General features: G+C 35.6%; 2 non-coding genes across 2 annotated transcripts; both read left to right on the top strand.

Moving 5' to 3' along the window:
• The first annotated feature begins 6,425 nt into the window (after positions 1 to 6,425).
• TRNAI-UAU (transfer RNA isoleucine (anticodon UAU)) lies at positions 6,426 to 6,498 on the top strand. Its single transcript has one exon. It is a non-coding gene; the product is annotated as a tRNA-Ile (tRNA).
• Positions 6,499 to 7,619: 1,121 nt separating this feature from the next.
• Positions 7,620 to 7,692, top strand: TRNAV-CAC (transfer RNA valine (anticodon CAC)). Its single transcript has one exon. It is a non-coding gene; the product is annotated as a tRNA-Val (tRNA).
• The last annotated feature ends 8,298 nt before the right edge of the window (positions 7,693 to 15,990 follow it).

The raw sequence follows: 15,990 nt of genomic DNA, 5'->3' as shown, positions 1-15,990 counted from the left end.
ACTTAAGCACTTCTCCTCTTCTTCCGATAAAACTATGTCACCTATCACTACCACTCTGTTCCTATTATCCTTTTCTTCTCTCCAACAATCTTCTCTAACAATCTTCCTTTGTTGGCTAATCTGGTAGTTAATAGCTAATCTGGATAGAGTTTTGAAGAAAAAGTTAATACCAGTTGCGAGTCCACATCAAAGATGAACGATTTTATTTACTCTTCTGTATACCACAGTTCTGTACAATAAATACATACAGTTACTATTGGTTAAGAATCCGTGAAAGGTGCAGTGCGCCTTCTACATAAGGCGCTCTACGAAACATCACATTATATAAGTTATAAGTGGTTTTAGTTATCCAGTGTGCCAGCTTTGTATAATGAATTCGAATAGTGATTGTTAATAAAGAAGCTGTGAAAAATACAAGGCGTCCTTTACCTGAGATGACCTGCGAAATATTACATTTTTTAAAAAAATATTCTTCTGTATTTCAGTTTTGTATTATAAATTCATATAGTTGCTATTGGCAGGACAGGTAAAGAGTATAATCACTTACAAAATATTATAAAGTTATGTAGCTATAAAACGAAACAATGTAATACATCAAGAATAGTTCGGATAGCCAAACGTACGATGCATTCATGAAATACTACACTGACACTAGTCTCTAATTTACGATTTTTACGGCATCGAAGCTTTCACAGTCTTAATATGCATTCATATATCCGAGCATATTGATTGTTCCTGTGTGTTTTAAATCAGTGTTCGGATAATCAGTATCTATTGTAATTCTAAAATATAGCTATATTAATTCCCGTAAAATGTGGCCTTCCTGTCACCACGGCACGGCGCGTCCTCAGGTTGTGGATCGAGGAGAAGGCCTCTGGGATATACAGGTTAGCTGCGAATATACTGAATAAGCAGTCGCGGACAGACAAGGGGTGATCCTCCAGCTTGGGGGATTTGGTGTGGGGCTAACAACTCATCCTGTAAAAGAAAGGCTTTTTCAGATATATTCGCGGAAACCTCGCGGATCAGAACTGATAATTTGGCACGAACTCAGCAAAGTAAAATCGACATAAGAATTGGAACATGGAAGATAAGAAGTCTCTATAGGGCAGGCGCGTTAAAATGTGTAACGAATGAGTTTAGAAATAGAAAATGGACCTAGTGGGATATCAGAAAGTTAGATGAGAAAGAAATGGAGGTGTCAAGTCGGGAAATTTTACGTTTTTTTTTTATGGGAAACGTATTAAAAATTATCAACTAGGATCAGTGCTTTTCGTTCACAAACGAATACGTAATATCAGCAATTACATAGGTTGAATTTGTTAATGACAGATTTTCTTTTACTTCTCTTAAGAGTCGGTGGTGTAATATTGTTTTAAATGTACATACCCCAACAGAAAATAAGGATGGCAATAAAAAAAAATTACGAAACAATAGAAGGGGTATTTGATCATCTCCCACAATACCGTATGAAAATTCTGTTAGGCGGTTTCAGTACGAAGGTAGAACGAGAGGGTATTTTCAAACCGATTATAGGGAATAAATGTCTGTATAAGGAAGGTTGTAACAACGGAGTTAGACTCGTGAACTTTACAAATCCAGAAACCTTATAATGATGAATACAAAATTCCCATATCGCGACGTTCATAATTATACTTGGACCTCGCCAGACGAAAAAACACATAATCAAATCGATCACGTTTTAGTAGATAGAAGAAAACAGTCTAGCACAACTGATATTCGGTCGTTCAGAGGAGTTGACTATGATAATAAGAGAGAATCTATCCTTGAATAAAGGAAATATTCAATATATGAAAACGGTGCGGTTTAATTTAAAGAAATTAGAGGAGAGTCAAGTGAGGGGGGGGGGAGCCAGATTGAAGTGTCGAATAGATTCTCTAGAAGATTCGGAGTGCACAATTGTTCAGGATACTTGGTTGAAATTAGAGATAACATTAAAGTAGCAGAGAAGATAAAACAGAAGAAGCAGCTTTGGCTACAAAATCCGAACGAAATAACTACATAAAATTTCACTGTCATCTTACGGAAAACTTCCAAAACTTACTGAACAAAGAAACGCGATTTTTGAAAGCTAAAATTAATTAACTTGGAGATAATAGTAAAAACAAAATCATTCGTGACATGTATAAATGCATTAACGGACTTAAGAAAGGCTATCAATTTAATGCTTATATATTAAATAAAGCCAAAGGAACAGTTCTCACTGATCAGTATAGCATCTTAAATAGATGAAAAGATTTCTTTGACGATTTGCTTAACACATAGCGAAAAACTAATATGCGTGGAGAAAGTGTAATGAATACAGCATAACCGTATATTCCAGAACCTAACCAGATAGAAATAGAAATCGCTATTTAAAAAATTAAAGAAACATACATCTCCCGGTGTAGACGAAATTCTGGCTGACTTAATTTTAGCTGGAGGGGCAAAATTGTAGAGTAAGATACACAAACTCATTCTCCTTATCTGGAACAAGGAGGAATTACCACAAGAGTGAAAAGAATCAATCAGTCCAGAAGAAAAGCAACAAAACTGATTTAATAATTATTGAGGCATTTCTCTTCTGTCAACATCCAATAAATCATTCTATTAGCAAGATTGACTCCATATGCAGATGAAATTATTGGAGATTATCAGAACGGATGTAGGTAAAAACGATCAACTATCGACCAGATATTTACTATTCAACTAATATTTGAAAAAGAAATGGGAATACAATATTCTGGCACATCAATTATTGACTTTAGACTATGGAGGGAAACATTGTTCAACATGCTTACAGAATTTGCAATACCGAAAAAGGTAGATTAATTAAGATATGTTTAAATGAATCCCAAAGTAAGGTTCGAGTACAGAAATTTTTGTTCATGAGCTTTCACGTTGAGAATGATCTGAAAGAAGCAGATGCATTATCGCCATTATTATTTAACTTTGTTCTGGAGAACACTATAAGGAAAATCAAAGACAGGAATCAGGTCCTACAGCTGAATTGTATTTACCAGGTTACGGCGTATGCTTATGATGTAAATTTAATAGGGTTCGATAGAACAATAGAAAGGAATGCAGAAATCGTACCTAACGCTTGCAGAGATATGGGCTTAAAAGTAAATGCAGAGAAAACTAAATAAATGGAAGTTTGTCGGGATTGTAATATATGCATTTTATGGATGCGTTAAAATACCAAATAATATTTTTCTTTCGACAAAGTGGATACTTTCAAATATCTAGAATCATTATTAACAGACCAAAACCATAATTAGGCCTACTAAAAACTTGATGTCAACTGAAAGCAGGGAATTCGTGTTATTATTCAGTTAAAAATCTTTTGTTGTCGCGAATTCTGTTGAGGAATTTGTAGCTTAAAATATAAAACGATAATCATGCCTGTTGTGCTGTGTGGTTGCGAAACATGGTCACTGACTCTGAGGGAAAATCGCAGGCTGAAAGTATTTGAAAACAAGATTCTTAAACCAATATTCGAACTCCAAGAGGAACGGGAATGGCGGAAACTTCATAACGAGGAACTGCATAATTTTATACCGTTTACAAAAACAATGTTAGAGTCATCAAGTGTAGGAGGCTCAAATGGGCAGGTTATGTAGCCAGAATGAAAGAAATTAGAAACGTTTTCAAAGTTCTAACTGGAAATCCAAATAGGAAAACGAAAATTAGGAAGACCGAGGCGCAGATGGGAGGACAATATTAAAATGGTTCTGGCAGAGATTGAAATATAAAGTAAAAACTGGTTCCAGTAGGCTAAGGACAGAAATCAATGGAGAGCTTTTGTAAACGCGGCACTGAACCTCCTGTTTCCATAGGCCATAGAGCTATAGTAAGTTGTTGATACATTTAGCTCCTTTACACTTGACAGTAATGTTATTGGAGGAACTAAAAAGTTTTCCCTAGTAAAGAGGATTTCGATTCAAGGTTCCCACAAGCATCCATACTTTTTTTCAAAGTATATATATATATATATATATATATATATATATATACTCCCGTTTGTATGGGCGCCCTTTTAGTAGACTTGTCCACCGCCCTCATTAGTATCCCAGCACGGCCCTGGTTCTGGCTACCAGTATTCACTGTAAACTAGGCAAAAAGCATAACAGTACACATTTAAGTTTTAAGATCCTTTATCTTGGGAACCACTAAATTGGATTTTAATGAAACCTCTTTTATTTTGGAGCTTAAAAACGGCAGAGTTCACTCAATTTTTCCCATATTTTTTCTATAGTAAACTTTTAGTACTGTAACACTTCAAAAATTATAATGTTATTCTTACGAGATAAACTCTTATCAATAAAATTATACCGTATTTATAGGAAACTATGTCGTTTCTTTCCAAAATTGCAGATAATATCCACTGAATGCTCGTACACAATATACAATACTGTTAACCTTAACTTATAAGAAGCTCTTCAAGATTTTATGATGTATTCTACCTTATTTAATCATAATATACGCAATATACATCAATAATATACATAAAATTTATTAATTATTTGATCATTTTCCAATGAAATTTTGACCTGATAACAAACTGTCAGAAATGCAGAGGTCATTGGAACGTAGCGTAGAATATATTCTCAAGACATAGAACTTGACACGTTACGTATCATACGAAATAGCACATTCTATTAAACTCAGATGGTAAACTCAATGAAATATGAAATAAAATAATCTAAATCATATGGCTAGATATCTCAGTTGAAAGAGCGTTAGACTGAAGATCTAAAGTTCCTCGCTTCAATCCCGAGTCTGAGCATAGAAACATTTTTTTTAAAGGAACTATTTAGTATACGAAACCCCAGAGTAATAGTAGCCAATTTGGCTCGCAAGTTCAAGAATTTCCATTACTTGTAAATTTATGTAAATCAGACGATAAAAAAAAAACTATCGTACGTGAAATTCTATTCCGAATAATCAGCTTTAAAGCTTTGTTTATTTATTAACAAACGTCGGAATAATGCATTTTAACCTCATTGTCACTGGAATAGTTAACAATTAGAAAGACAACTGAAAAAGTTGCTGGAGGTATACCGTATATTGAAAAAAAAATGGAAAACCTTTAGTCAAGCGATAGTAAACAGCTGGATTCAAATCTAGTGCCTCCTTAGCAAATCTAGTGACGTTTTCCTCCATATCCTCGTTAACTTTCAGATACGGCTTCCAAAACTAATTTTAACACTGAAATCATCAAGCAACAACATTGACACAGGCACGTAGCCAAGGAGGGTCCAGGGGGTCCAGACCCTCCTTCCAAACCAGAAGTGTAAAATTAAGTAAGGATGAAACAAAATGAAACGAGAAAAAGAAGAATTGTTAAAAATAAAAAATGCTACAGCAAGCTTTTGGTTACTCTTTCTTTCTTATGAGGAGATTTGTATTACTTGTAATACATGGTGGCGAATGAGCGTGATATCCTGGAAAAGTCAGGGAATTTGAAATTTCTAGTAAAGTTGCGGATTTCTCAGAATTTCCGCTGCTTGTAGTCAGGGAAATTTCAAGCTTTTGAAAGCAAAGTGCCGTCCTCTAATAGTGCGGATATTTTATATATTAATTTTTCGCCATCGCTTCTCTGCAGTATCAAACATATTATTTCAGAAACAGTTTTCTAGTGTCAATTTAACCTGTCATTTGGAACAGTCAGTAGTTGACGGAATAATGAAAACGAAAAAGTTACATGGAAAGGAAGTTCTGTTAACATTTGATTCAATAGAGAAAGGAACGCGGACATTGTAAAATATTTTACAAGACATTATTGAATATGCACTTTTTATAATAGTGGATATGTACTTTTTATAATAAGTTGAGATCATAATGAAAGGAAAATTTTTATATTTGAAAGAAAAAAGGAAGGAACGTAAATATTGTAAAATCTTTTTCAGTACTCCTCCTTATTTTTTTACTCGAGATTTCTTCATAGTTTGTTATTAAAATACTTACTAACATATCCTCATTTTATTGTCCTAACAAACCAATGTTGCCAGTAAAATAGTTTAGATTGATCGAGCTCCTCGTGTAATGACCACAGTATTTCATGTCACGCCCCTCCTCCCATTAAGAAAACCTCGCTACGTGCCTGATTGACAGGATACTGTTCTGGCATTCACCTAGTGAAGCACAAATAAAATTTATTAACATAAAATTTACATTACATTAAAATTTAGTAACATATTGATATCCGAAGATCAGACACACAGATAGAAGGAGTTGAAACGTTTAAATTTTCTATTCCCTACAAATTATCACTAATATTGGTGAAGAAGGTACGGTTACATATTCTACTTTTAAAATATATTGAGATTCTCCACAGTAATTACTACTAGTTGCACACCGACTCGCCGCACTATTAAAAAAAAAAAAAAAAAAAAAAAAAAAAAAAAAAAAAAAACATGGTCGCCTCCTTATCTCAGTGGTTAGAGCACTGGTCTTATAAACCAGGGGTCGGGAGTTCGATCCTCCCAGGGGCTAGTCATGATTTTTATAGTTTGTGATTAGCTGTTGAAATGTATGGTCATGCCTGCATCATATGTGCAATAATAATATTTATCTAGTAAACAATATATCATTGTCTATTTACAGCGGCGTAACTAAGGGGTTAGGGGCCACTCCGCAGACTACATGGAGTGGGGCCCCTTCTGTACGTCCTACATCACGATTTGGGTCTGCGGGGCCCTTATTTACGCCCCTGTCTATTTATGTAGTAACATTTAATATTCTGTAAATTTGAGTACCGTACCTAATTATTTTTTTTTTAAATAATCCATACATGTTATCAATTAAAAACATGAAATACGAAATTAGCCATGCTCTAGGGGCATTATGAATCCAGTATGGTTGTTTGGAGGGAGTGGCTCATAACCTATCCCTTGCTTTTCATTTTTTTATTTTTTATTTAACGACCCACGATTACGCACTGAGGCTAAAGGAGACATGATGATGAGATGGATGATACTGGTGGAATGGCGAATGTGGGATGAAACGGGATAACCTCGAGAAAATCCACACACACATTGTTTGTCCACCACAATCCGTACTTACCCATTACTTATAATATTATGTCTTGTTTCGTTAGGTTACTTCTTGTTATAAATTCTTTTTTTTTTTTTTTTAACTTTTCTAATCTAAGCCGTGAGTGTAAGTGAGACTATAGTATACTTAGTATAATTGGTTGGAAGACGATTTTCTAACATTTCTTTCAAGCACTGAGGCTATATATGAGGCGCGGATCTACAAGTTTCATGGAATCTGAACCACGTTAGTTTCACTGGAATCGAACCCGGGCCTTCCGCGTCAAAGATAAGTATGCTAATTATATAGCCATCAGTGAGTCCTGAGTTATAATAATAATTATAATTAGTTCTGACTTAGCACTACTTAGTTCTAAAATGATATGGAAAAACGGAACATTTACAACGGAGTGGGGAGAATCCAAAATACTGTATTAGATTTCTCCTATTACGAAGTTTCCGTGATACTCGTCCTGACATACCCACACACAAAATATATGAACGTTGCATATAAAATGTTTAGGCAACTTAACACTAACTAAAGTCCTTAAATTGGAAGTAATAAAACTACTGTATGTGCAAGTTTCCGTAGTGTAGTGGTTATCACGTGCGCCTCACACGCGCAAGGTCCCCGGTTCGATCCCGGGCGGAAACAAGAATTTAATATTTTACTTCCCACTATAAGTTTGAAAATCTTGTAATTGATTCTGCGTTGTTAAACCATTGCAATATTTCTAACTTTTTCAGAATTGGACCACATATACAAATTTGTTGTTATTACATTCAATATGAACAAACTAATATTTTTCTGTTGGTTTCTACGGAGTGTGTGTTGAATGTCAGAGTGTGAAATGTAAGAAAAATGGAATAATAAACGAACATTCACTGTTCTCCTACCTTTCTGTATGTATTATACTATTTAACACGTATGATGGGAGAAACATAACAGTGACCATGTCAAGAGAACGAAACTAAAAAATGAAATACAAACTTCTCACAATTGCCACCAAAAAGTATTGGACACCTACAAGTTTCTGCACACTGTCGCCATCCTTATAGTACTTGGTGCGTCCTTCTATTTACTTGATAATTGCACACAACTAATTCGGTATCGAACGAACTAGATTGTTTGTGTCAATGACCTTTTCTGGTCATTTTTGTTGCAGATGTCATATTTGTAAATGTTTTATTGGGTTCATATCGGGTGATTGTGGCAGTGTTTTTATCCAACATGTTGTGTTATATAACAACCAGAGCCTGGTAAGCAGGGGCGGATCCAGGACGGACTTCTGGGGGAGGCGGTGGGTTGTAATACTGCTACTTAGAGCTATTTTTAACACCTCCAAACTCTAGGATGGATTTTATTTATTTATATATTTATTATACTTATAAGAAGAAAGTTTTCTCTTCCGGGGGCAATCGCTCCCCCCTCTGGATCCGCCGTTGCTGGTAAGTAGGGCTGTGCAAATACGGTTGTTATCCTGTTTAGACGTATTGAGAAGAGAACACCACTTTTCACAACTGGGAAAAAATATGTTGAAAATGTCGTACAAAACAACAAACAAACAAAAACAAAAACTTCTGGTCCATTGTCAGTTCATCAATGATAAATTTGAACTGTCACTGAGTCCCTGTTGGGGAAGGAGAAAATGACTCGTTTTCCTCTTTATTTTGTAAGAGTCGAAATTAGAGGTTTCGTGATGCCTTCTCTTTTCGCAGATAATAGTATGAAATACGTAATATGTAAAATATTTTACATGTTGACCGTAAGAAATTAGCGGGTGTAACCATTTCCATTTGTTTTGAAACTTCGTCCTGAACCTACCTCATTACCAAGGGCACCGATCCCAGGAGTAGTAGTGGTCCCCGTATGGCTCGCCGAGTCAGCAAAAATTTTAGTGACGTCATAGGTCAAAGGTCAATGACCTTAGCCCAGGGTCAATGACCTAGGGGTACCTAGGACCACCCCCTCTAAATTTTGGCAGGGGTACCTTGGCCCACCCCCTAAATTTTGGCAGGGGTACATAGGACCACCCCGCTTAAATTTTGGAAATTGCCAAATCTAAAAATTTGGTATGGTAGCCTAGGACCATAGTATGTACCTCTATCAGTATTGGGTGTCTATGTCGTTCCCTTTCATGGGTAAAAAATTGCCAAAAATTGAAATTTCGGGGGTTTTTGACCTAATTTATCCCCTTGGATGAAGTGTTATTACCCTATATAGTTATATGGGCGTATACAGGGGTCCATTACCTTTCATAAGACATGGGTATATTAATGCACCCATTGAGAAATTTGGGAGGGGTACCTTGGCCCACCCCTTAAATTTTGGAAATTGCCCAATTTAAACATTTGGTATTATAGTACAGGACCCTAATATGTATCGTAATAAATTTGGGCGGTCCACCTCATTCCGTTCTAGCGGTACAAAATTGCCAAAATATAAACGTAAGCAATACGTTATACCACGTGTTTGGTTTTTGGCTCAATTTATCCCCTTGGATGAGGTGTTATTACCTTATATGGTTATATGGTCATGTATAGGGGTCCATTACCTTTCATAAGACATGGGTATATTAATGCACCCCTTGAAAAATTTGGGAAGGGTACCATGGCCCACCCCTTAAATTTTGGAAAATGCCCAATTTCAACATTGGGTATTATAGTATTGGACCCTAACATGTATTATGATAAATTTGGGTGGTCCACCTCGTTCCCTTTTAGGGGTACAAAATTGCCAAATTTTAGTACAACCACATGTTTGGTTTTTTGGCTCATTTTATTCCCTTGGATGAGGTCCTATTACCTTATATGGTTATATGGTCATGTATAGGGGTCCATTATCTATTATAAGACATGGGTACATTGGTGCACCCCGGGAGGGGTACCTTGGTCCACCCCTTAAATTTTGGAAATTGCCCAATTTCAACATTTGGTATTATAGTACAGGACCTCAATATGTATCATGATAAATTTGGATGGTCCACATCGTTCCCTTGTAGGGGTACAAAAATTGCCAAAATATAAACGTTGTACCACGTGTTTGTTTTTTTTTGGTCCATTTTATCCCCTTTGATGAGATTCTATGATTACAGGGGTTCATTTCTTATCATAAGACATGGGCACCCTTCTTAAATTTTGGCAATGGGGGTCCACTGAAATTGTCCAATTGAAGCATAGTACAGGACCTCAATATGTTTCGGTGGTCCTATTACCAAATTTGTTTAGTACAACCACGTGTTCGGTTACTGACTCAATTAAGGTTATAAGGTATGGATGGGTATCCCCTTTCAATTTGGTAGGACCCTTCGGGTGTAGTACAGTCACGTGATCGATGATTTGGTTTTAATGCGCGACGAGGTCCCTGGTCAATGTTCTCTAGGAATTAGGTGGAAACTTTGAACAAGATTCTTGGCATTTAAAACTTTTTTTTCAACTTTTTAAACTAAAAAAAAAATCAAAACAAAAATTGAAACGAAAACTTTTAAACAAAAATCTTGAAACTAAAAATTTTTCAAAACAAAAATTTGAAACGAAAAATTTAAAACAAAAATTTCGAAACAAAAATTTTCAACAAAAAATTTGAAACGAAAAATTTTCAAACAAAAAATTTTGAAACAATAAATTTACAAACAAAAAAAAAATTTGAAACGAAAAAATTTTTAAACAAAATTTGAAACAAAAATTTTGAAACAAAAAAATTTTTAAACAAAATTTTTGAAACAAAAATTTCAAAACAAATTTGAAACGAAAAATTTTCAAATAGAATTTAAATCAAACAGTGATCAGCTTTCACGGTTAACCGTTAAACTTTATCCGGTTTTTAACTATTCGATTAACAAATAAACGGTTTTCAACTATTCGATTAACAAATAAACGGTTTTCAACTATTCAATAAACACATGAACGGATTTTTCCTTTTCACACCAGTGAGTGCAAGAATTGTTGTACTCGCTTTAAATACGCATCATTTTTGAAACAAGGTGTTAGTGTTCATCATGGATACACAGTGGAAACATCCATTTACCTGTATTCTCGCAGGGCCTAGTGGGTGTGGAAAAACGTATTTTGTGAAGCGATTACTGTCACATCTCCCAACCATGATCAATGCAAAATTTCGTAAGATATACTGGTATTATGCAGAATGGCAAGACGTGTATGCAACAATGCCAGTTCCAGTAGAATTTCACGAAGGACTTCCACGAATGAAAGATTTTCAGCCTCACGATGGACCACATTTGATTATTATTGATGACCATATGCGAGAAGTGAATAGTGATATTGTTGATATGTTCACAAAAGGATCACATCATCGAAATATTAGTGTGATTTTTATAACACAAAATGTATTTCATCAAAGTAAAGCAAATAGAAATATGAGTTTAAATTGTTCGTATTTGGTGTTGTTTAAAAATCCACGTGACAAGTCACAAATCAAGCATATGAGTTATCAAATCATGCCTGAGCATCCACTGTTTCTACAAGAAAGTTATGCAGACGCAACAAGAAATCCACATGGCTATTTACTGCTGGATCTTAAACAAGATACACCCGATGAAATGCGATTTCGTACAAATATTTTTCCCGACGATTTGCATCATTATGTTTACGTACCAACAAAACATGTTTAAATTATTGTGCATGTGAAAAGAATGACTTAGTCTGTCACGATGTCTCCTACAGTGAAACACGCTGATCTGCTACGTGCTCTGCACAAAGCTAAACCAAGATTGCGTAAAGCTATTATTGCCAATGCAGACGCTTCATTAATTCATAGTATTTGTGAATGTTGTTATAATGTCTTAAAAGGCAATGTTCCACTGACAAGTGCGCAGAAGTCAAGATTAAAGCGTTACAAGAACACGCTCCGCTATCTCGTAGACAATACAAAATCATTGGATAAAAAGAAGAAACATTTAGCCGTACAACAAGGAGGATTCTTACCTGCATTACTTGCACCTATTGTAGGAAGTGTGTTATCCAGTATTTTGTTTAAACAATAAACATCATGGAACATAGCAAGAAGATGGTTTTAGTGCCACCAGAAATGCTTCAACGAATGCATGCATCATCATCCCGTGTGAGTGAAAATCGAGAATCTAATCTCGATCGTGAAATGCAATCCATATTGAATACATCGTATCCAAGTGATGAAGAAAAATGGAATCAGTACAATAGAATATTACAGAAATATCTTTATGTGATACGTAAACAAGAAGAACCAATACCACTTACAATTACATCAATGAAACCTGATGGTGACGTCCCGAATGTTGACGATAGCACGAAACAAGAAATTTTAGCCGCAATACCACAAATGTATCGTAAGAAAGCCGAACTACTATTCCGTCGTTTAAAACAAGATGACGCAATTACGTGGGATCATAAAGGAACAGTGTACATCAACGATAATAAACTACATGGATCCAATATTGTAGATTTAATGTGCGATGTGACTCGACCGAGGAAACATTCTAATCCTCAAGGCTGGGAATTGTTTTGCAACTACCTTGCATCGTCAAACACACCTCAAGAATTGATTGGTAATCCACGAAGATTAAACTATATTGTCAAGCATAATAGTACATCAGCATCTGAAGGATCTGCACCACCAAAACCGGCACCTGAATTATTTTCTTCCGGAGAAGAAGAAGAAGAAGAAGACGATGATGATGTTTTAGAAGTCCGACCAAAAAGAAAACGTATCATTCCACAATGGTCAACGTACAAACCATGAACAAAAAGTTGAAATCCATTTATTACAATCCAGCACATCCTGCATCGTTTTCTACTGCAAAGAAATTATGGCAAGCCACAGGAAAATCTATACCTCTAACCAAAATAAAACTTTGGTTAAACAAACAACCTACCTACACGTTACATCGTCCTGTACGTCGTCGTTTCCGTAGAGATTTTTATCTTGTCAACAATATTGATGATCAATGGGAATGTGATTTAAATGATTTACAATCACTTCAAAACTATAATGACAATTACCGCTATATTCTTACAGTGATTGATGTGTTTAGTCGGTACGGGTGGGCTGTACCACTAAAATCAAAAAGTGCCGAGGATATAGTGAATGCATTTGAAATGATTTTCCAGGAGAGGAAACCAATTGTACTACGTAGTGATCAAGGAACTGAATTTACCAACAAGACAGTACAAAAGTTTCTCAGAAAACACAACGTGCAACATGTTACAACAAAGGATCCAGATATTAAAGCCAGCATCGCAGAAAGATTTAATCAGACATTGAAACATCGTATGTGGAAATACTTTACCAAATATCAAACATACAATTACATCAAAGTATTGCCTTTACTTGTAAAAGCATACAATGAAAGTCGGCATTCCAGTATTAAAATGGCACCTGCAAACGTTTCTCAGGACAATTTACTGGAGGTGTGGCATAACTTATACGACAAAAAGCTACAACGTTCAAAACAAGATACGGATTTATCTGTTGGTGATACTGTTCGTATAAGTAAAACAAAACGTATCTTTGACAAGGGTTACCTCGAGAACTGGACTTGGGAAATATTCAGAGTAAAAGCCATTGTACCAAGAAACCCACCAGTGTATCGACTAGAGGATTTAAATCATCAACTTATCGATGGTGTTTTCTACAGAGAAGAATTACAACCAGTACCGCTCCCTTCGACGTTCCTCATCGATAAAATATTACGTACAAGAACAAAAGGTCGCAGAAAGGAGTATCTCGTCCAGTGGAAAGGATATCCTTCCTCATTCAATTCGTGGATCCCTGCAACTTCATTGAAGAAGAAGAAGAATGGAACCTGATCAAGATTTTTACGTTACACTTCCCAGTAATAGTTCCATGGATTATTTTCCAGAAAATACATTGACTTCATATATTACGAAATTACAACGACGTGTAGAGTTTCGCCAGAAATGGGATGTGGCAATTGTAGAGATTCATTATCCACATTCTTTGCTGAACATTAACAGTAAAAACAATAAAATATATTACAAATCATCAAGTAGTAATGATCAAGAACCGTGGAAGGTTGTAACGATCCCTGTACGCTATTATAACAATATACGGGATCTTATTCATGCAATTAATATACATCATAAAGAAACCAATTTATTTATATCTCATGACGCAACTAATAATATATGCCTCATAAGACATCCCAAAAAGGAAATCCATACTTCTGTACAATTGTCACCAAGTGTTAGTTTAATGCTTGGATTTGACCCGAAAAGTGATTTAAAAGATATGGAAAAGGGACAATATACACCGGATGTACGATTAGGCTTACCATCACAAATGTACGTCTACTGTGACATTATTGAATCTGTCATTGTTGGAGATACAATGGTACCCTTGCTACGAATTGTCAACATGGATCCTGTGAATCATACTTTTGGAAGTCATGCAGTACAAATCTTTAATCCTGCACATTATGTTCCGGTGGAAAAAATGAATTTTGAGCAAATACAAATCGATATAAGGGATAGCACAGGTCATCGGATGCCATTCACCTTTGGAACGGTGTGTACAAAACTACATTTCCGTCGTCGTCGTCATGACTGATCCGTATTTGCAATACTACCAAAAACAAGCGTTATCCGGTATCGGCAACGTCTATGTGGGAAGTCCCTATCAAGCAGGACATGGCATTGGAAGTTTCCTTGGTGGCTTATTTCGTTCAGTGTTACCACTTGTGAAGCAAGGCGCTAAAACTGTGGGAAAAGAATTATTAAAATCAGGTGCCAATATGATTAATGATGTTGTGATCTCGAATCAACCGCTGGAAGAATCGTTTCATCAACGTATGCAAGAGGCAAAATCGAATTTACAAGAAAAAGCTAAAAACAAGTTGAAAACTATGCTGGGAAGTGGATATCATAAACGAAAATGGGATGACTGCTCTCAGTTTGAGGTTGACCTTCCAACGATCAACAACACCATCAATCCTACAAAGAGACGTAAATTATCACATAAGAAGAAGAAGAGATCATTGGCATCGTCACCAGATATTTTTGATTAATTCAACGATGGCTTTCTTACATCATCAATCCTGTGAATGTGTAAAAAGTGAATTGGACATTTTTTCAACGTTGCCCACGCAAACCAGTGTTCTGGACAATCGTATTATAGGCTACAAACCAATTAGTTCAATAGCTGAAAATTCACCAATAGAATTTGTAGTGAGTGGTAGCAGTGATGAATATATTGATTTACCACAAACCTTATTATACATCCAAGCACAAATTGTGAAACCAGATGGTTCCTCCTTCATCAATACGGATAAAGCAATTGCACCTGTCAATGATTTTCTAAATGCTATGTTTAGTGAAGTACAAATCTACTTGAACAATAAACTGATTTCATTTCCGTCACATAATCATCCATATCGTTCGTACATGGAAAAACTACTCAATTATAGTGATGGAGCTAAAAATACACATTTACAAACAGCAATGTGGTTTCAAGATACGGCTGGTCATATGAACGCAACCACAAGTGAGAACAAAGGATTTCAACAACGCTATGAACTGACAAAACAAAGTATGAAATTCGATATGATTGGACATCTTCATTGTGACATTTTTAATCAAGATAAATTTTTAATTCATGGAGTGGAATTACGTGTGAAACTTATTCCTGCAAAGCCAAACTTTTGTCTCATGGCCGGTGAAAGTGGTGTCAGTGCAAAAATCAATATTCTAGATGCATCGTTGCAGGTGAAAAAAGTCAGCATCAGCCCTAGTGTCAAATTGGCACACAATAAAATTTTACAATCTACACCGGCAAAGTATCCTCTGACAAGGGTTCAAATGAAATCATTTACCATCCCGAAGGATATACAATCCAAAACTATTGATAACCTGTTTATGGGAACATTGCCAAATCGTATTATTGTAGGATTTACATCGAATGAAGCATCCAGTCGAACTATTACCACCAATCCATTTGAAT

This window comes from Thermobia domestica, chromosome 9 (assembly GCF_964235325.1).
Source record: "Thermobia domestica chromosome 9, izTheDome1.hap1.1, whole genome shotgun sequence".
Taxonomy (NCBI): domain Eukaryota; kingdom Metazoa; phylum Arthropoda; class Insecta; order Zygentoma; family Lepismatidae; genus Thermobia; species Thermobia domestica.
This window is presented reverse-complemented; position numbering and strand designations above follow the sequence as displayed.